Source organism: Periplaneta americana, chromosome 5 (assembly GCF_040183065.1).
Source record: "Periplaneta americana isolate PAMFEO1 chromosome 5, P.americana_PAMFEO1_priV1, whole genome shotgun sequence".
In the NCBI taxonomy this organism is placed as follows: domain Eukaryota; kingdom Metazoa; phylum Arthropoda; class Insecta; order Blattodea; family Blattidae; genus Periplaneta; species Periplaneta americana.
This window is the reverse complement of record NC_091121.1, coordinates 51,168,794-51,174,924: the sequence shown is the minus strand read 5'-3', so window position 1 is coordinate 51,174,924 and position 6,131 is coordinate 51,168,794.

Genomic DNA, 6,131 nt, shown 5'->3' with positions numbered 1-6,131 from the left:
ACGATCATCATTGATGAGGGACGGCTGCCCACTGCGCTCTTCATCATGGACACTTTGACGACCTTCGGAAAACTGCCTACACCAGCGACGTACCATCTGCTTACTCATGATGTTCGGCCCATAGACCTGACAGAGCTGCCGATGAATTTCAATTGGCGCAATGTTTTGTGCATTAAAGAACTTTATCACCGACCGAACCTCGCAGGTGGCGGGAGAAGGAATAAGAGCTTCCATTTCTGACCACTGCTGCCACGCTACCGGCACCAGGTGGGACTTGTCCGGCTTGCATATGATTGATACGTCATAGATCTGTTACTCATGCGCAATTGACACGGCTAATTATGTTTACTTTCAAGGGGAAAAAATCGGGAAACTTACTTTCTGGATGCGCCTCGTAGAATGACAATCTTATCAAGAAACTATTTAAATGTGTAGAGAAACTACTGAAACAACACTTACTGAAATTATTAAACAATAATATACAAATCCAAAAAATTTAGAAACAGGAATAACATTAATTTCCAGAGCTGGTCGAAGATCAGGTTACTTTCGAAATTCTTTATGCTTGTTAAAAGACAAAAAATATAATGAAATTATGAAAATAATGGTGTTCATACGTGTAGAGAACACTTAATAAAACATTTAAAAGTGTTCGTAGAAATGATCACAGCCTCCTCACCTCCAGTCAGTTGCACTAGTAAATCTTAAGCAAGTTTTCTGGTACGTTCATATTGACATGGTAAAATAAACTAGAATCTGCGAAGGCGAAAACACAACAATCCTCTCAAGATGGATTTGATTTCTTGCAGGGCCTTACTTCAAAATAGAAATGAGAAGCAACACGTTTGTAAAATAACTTCGGAAACTAATGATTAAGTATAGATGTGTCAGATGAAAAAATGGCTTGAATGAATTTGACAGTCAAAGATTGACGAAGCTGGAACGGGCATCTTGACGATAATAATAATAATAATAATAATAATAATAATAATAATAATAATGATGATTATGATGATGGTGGTGGTAGTGTTAATGGTGGTGGTATTTTAATTTCTGTGTAATATAAATTATGTCATACTTAATTAGATCCAATTTTATAGAATTCCTTTTTCTATTTTCTGAATATCTGAAGAATTTCCTCTTTGTGCACCATGGTGCACTGTGTTCTCTGTGGGTAAGAGACGCTAGCCCCAGGGTGCTCTGTGCTGACGTCCGCACCTGTAGAGTGTTACTTGAGAGACTTGAGGGGAAAAAAGATGACCTTTGGGGAGGTGAAGTCATATATGGGAGGATGACATTAAAATGAATTGGAGGGAGGTGGGACATGATGCTAGGGATTGGATTAATCTTGCTCAGGATAGGGGTAGATGGTGGGCTTACGTGAGGACGCCAATGAACCTCCAGCTTCTCTAAAAGTCATTTGTAAGTAAGTTAGTGTCATTCTGTTGCCTAGTCAATCGTTAACAATTTCTAGATCCCTGCCAATGAACTAATATTGTAGTAACAAGCTGTTGAAAACATAATTTTAAATGCGGTTCTCGATTATCCAGCAATTTCTGTTATTCGTCAAACTATTTAGATTGGTTAATCTGTAATTTTCTCTGCTTATACATTTTCTTGATCTCTTGACAAATTCTTCCCATCTCTTTCATTTACGAGCACGCGTAGCTATTAGCACCCAGGCGTGTGTAATAGAAACTAGCATTTGTAATAGTTCCTGCATTTATCGCGAGGTGAGTTACAGTCGTCCGCAACGTTCTGACATCTATCGTCATGTTTCATAACAATACGCTACTTTTTTTTTTTTTTTTTTACTTGTTAAACAAAATAAATAATTATAATAATCACAACATTACTAACAATAATGTACCCCCAAAATATATTGAGTGATCTATTATCAGTCACAAACAACAATTAATGTACTGGTAAAGAAAATCAAACCCTTCCTACATATTACAATTGCATAAGATCATACTTTTATTACATAATTTCCATATAAGTGTGTGGATATTGCCTTAACATTCCAATATTGTTTCCATACAAAGTGCTAATCGCTTCACAATAGCTGCCTGTGTTGTCTTTGGTTTATAATAAAAACTTGGCTTAAGTATAAAGTTTAAATCTATGTATTTCATAGGGATATGCGCGATATCACTAATATCCTGAATTGTAGTTTCCCAACATTGTTTAGTCCTCGGACACTCCAGAAAGCGATGTTGAAGCTTGTCCTCTTCCTGACAATAGGGGCAGGGTGATGTCCGGGCTAACCTAATATTGTATAATTTGCTGTTGGAAAAATATCATTGACCACTCGAAACCATAGGTCTTGCTGTTTAAAGGTCAAAACACTGTTTCGTATATTCTTCCAGATCCGTTTCCAATTATACACAGGAAAACGGCACACAATTTTAGGGGCTGGCAAACTTCTATTCATATACTTGTAAATATATTTAGCTGTGACAGAAGCTGGGATATTTTGTGGTATGTAACTGATTTCCTGTTTGAAAGTTCGTACTTGTGGTGCATGACTTGGCAGACATTGTAAATCCGGTGGATTCTCTAACTTGGTTATGGAGACCCATTTAGAAAAGAATGTGAAGCAGAAGTCATCTCCCTGTCCTTGGACGTGAAGAAGATTCCGGTAGACGATGAGACTAAGTGCTTTAGTATAAGGGTCAAAAACTCCTAAACCACCTTGAAATTTTGCCAGTGTTAACTGATCTCTTGGTACTCGAAAGATCTGTTGATTCCACAAAAACCAACCTGTAGCGGAACACAATTTCTTACCGAATAGACATGGAATGGGTCAAATTTGCGCTATATACCAAGCTTTCGACAGCGCATATGTATTGATATATTGCACTCTGTTCACCAAGTCGGCGAATCGAAATTTTTGTGCAGACAAGACGTGACGAATAGCATTAGTGACCGAATTCCAGTTATATCGTATTGTTTGACTAAGATCGTTGAAGAAAGTGACACCTAGGATTTTAATGGACGACTGAATGCTAAGCCAACTGGGAAGTGGGATCTTGTCTTCTTTTCTGATGTACATAGCCTTCGTTTTCTTTTCATTTAATTGAGCTCCCATTTCTTGACTATACTGTTGTATACATTGATACACTCTTGGCAAAATGGTGGCGTCAACTGCAACTATAGTGACAGCATCCGCATAAGCTCGAATAATAGTATCTGTATTCGTAGGGTAAATACAAGAAATATTCTGTAACAGAGGATCCAAAGTGAGAGCAGAGATGCATAAACAGAGGGCAACCTTGCCGCACCGATCTTTCCACAGGGAAGGCTTGTGTAAGATGTCCATTTACTAACAGTTTTGAATGACTAACAGCCATTATATTCCGTAAGCAAGCTATAAAGACTGGGTCTATGTTTAAATCCATCATTCGTTGTAGTAGATAATTATGCCGTACTCTATCAAAAGCGTGGTCAAAATCAAGAGATATAAGTATATGACTTTGTTTATTTTGTTTTGCGACACTGATGCTATCACGAATTGCACATGTGGCGTTGATGAGGTCCTATTATATGTGGAAAAATTGTACTCAAGTGTGTCTTCATACACCTCATAAATATCTTGTAATCGCTGTTCAGGAGAGTAATGGGATGGTAGTCTAGAGCTGTCTTTGGGCACACAATCTTAGGTACGAGTACCATTATTCCCAAACAAATATCACTGGGAATAGCAGGTGATGTCATAAGGGCGTTCATTATTTCTACCATTTCCTGCTCGATTATACTCCAAAACGCAATGTAGAACTCGACTGGAATTTCATCCGCTCCTGGTGACTTATTCAGTGGACTAGCTTTAATAGCTTTGTGTTGTTAAAGGTGATGTGAGTGTAGCTGACGGCGGATTATTCTGACTGGCTTGTATATTGATACTTGGCGCAGCAACCGGTTCGGTGTATAAATTCTTGTAATACTCGTACAAAACGGAACATATGGATGGTTGTGCTGTGTGTACTACTCCATCAGCGGTAGTAATCGTGTTAATATATTTTATTTTCCCCCTTCTTCGTCTCTCGAATGACATCATACATGGAAGTCGACTCCCCTGGCATACTGTTGGACCGGGCTCGTATTTGTGTGCCTCTGTCACGATCATGTTGAATTTTGAGGATACTTGCTTTAACTTTTTTCATTAAAGTAGTTAACCGAGGTTCTGTTGAAGACGAAGCATATATATCCCGCAGTAATCCATATAAATATTCTTCATGTCCTTTTATTTCCTGTTGTCGAAGAATGCTATAGTATTTAATCCATTTTCCTAATTTTTGTTTCGTGTTGACCCACCATTCTAAAATATTTGGATACCTCGACTTCTGGCGTTGATATATTTTCCACTTATGTTCCAAAGCTTCTTTGAAATCCTCTTCCTTCAATATGCTTGTGTTAAGCTTCCATATTCCTCTGCCAAATGGAGTGGATAGACGTGGAATTCGTAGGGTTATTATATAACCACAATGAACAGAGAAAGCGACCGGGCATATGTCTGTACCTCGAAGATTGGACTTCAAGTTCTGTGTCATATATATTCTATCTAACCTTAGAGCACAATTATGACTTTTATATGTATAAAGGGGATTTCTATGTGTCTGTAAATTCCATGAATCCAATAGTTTTAGACCATCGACTATATTTTGGAGTTCCGGGCAAGGCTTATATTCTCCGGAAGTGTCGGAGGCCTGCAAAACACAGTTAAAATCACCTCCTAATACTAATTGTTCATTTTTACGTGCTAAAAGTGGTGTTATATCGGTCGTAAAAAACTTCTGACGTTCACGTCGTTTCTGCGGGCCTGAGGGGGCATACACATTCACAATATGGATATTATCTACTCGAAGTGCTATTCCCCTTCCATCGGAAAGTTTAATTACATCTGTATATGGAATGTGATCTTGAATCACTATAGCTGTACCTCTCTCATCGGGTAGAACATTGGATTCTATATTATAACCAAACATGCTATGAAGGTCCGAAGTCCCGACCTCTTGCAGTAAGCCAATCTGGATGTTCATATTGTGAAGGGCTTGTGATAATAACTTAATTTTTTGGGTGTGCCGTTTATATTTCGGCACATCTTTCTTTTTCTTTCTATTTCTTTTACATTTTTCTATCTTTATATTTTTCTCTGTTAGTTTTAATTATTCTAACTCTTCAGAGATGGCTTGTAGTTTTTTCTTTCTCATCTAGTTCTTCTTACTTCTCATAGATGGCTTTCCTCTCAACTTTCTTTTTTTATGCTCTGTTTCTGTTCCTATAACCTGTAATGAGTTGAGACCGAGGGAGCAGTTATTATTTGATCGAGGGAGCGGTCATTATTTTATAATAGCGCTTGCTGATTGGTCAAGACGGTGGCGTGAGTTAAATTTGGTCTGTGAAGCGAGTTTCATTTCGATAGTAGCATCAGTCTAGTGGAGGGACTCGTTGAGTTCGGATGTGTGACAGGGTACGAGCTCCTACGTAGGCCGGGGATCGAACAGGGTTCGATAAGTCTACCAGGAGCTGTATAGTACTCGGTGTAGTGGGAATCTGTATAGCAGAAGATATTAGTCTAGTGGATGGACTCGTGGAGGTCGGATGTGTGAAGGGTACGAGCTGCTACGTAGGCCGGAGATCGAACAGGGTTCGATAATCTACCAGGAGCTATATAGTACTCGGTGTTGTGGGAATCTGTCAGTGTATAGCAGAAGATATTAGTCTGGTTGGAGGATTCGTTGAGGTCGGACGTGTGAAGGGTACTAGCTCTTACGTAGGCCGGGGATCGAACTGGGTTCGATAAGTCTACCAGAAGCTGTATAGTACACGGTGTGCGGGAACCTGCGAATGAATTGCAGAAGATATTCGGGTGGAATTTAACGGCGAGTTTTGGGATGTACTTATTAGCTTGAGCTGCTTTCATTTTCCTGACTGACTTGCGTTCAGTCAACTCTGGTCAAATACTGGTCGGTATTTGTATTTTTGGTGGATCGTTTTTCTAGCTGTGATATAGCTAAAAGCCTACCTCTATATACTATCAGTTCAGTGAGTTGGTTTTGGCTTATGTTTAATCTAGTTATTGCAGTAGAATGGATTAAAAAAGTATGGAATTCACGACGAAGGCACCCATT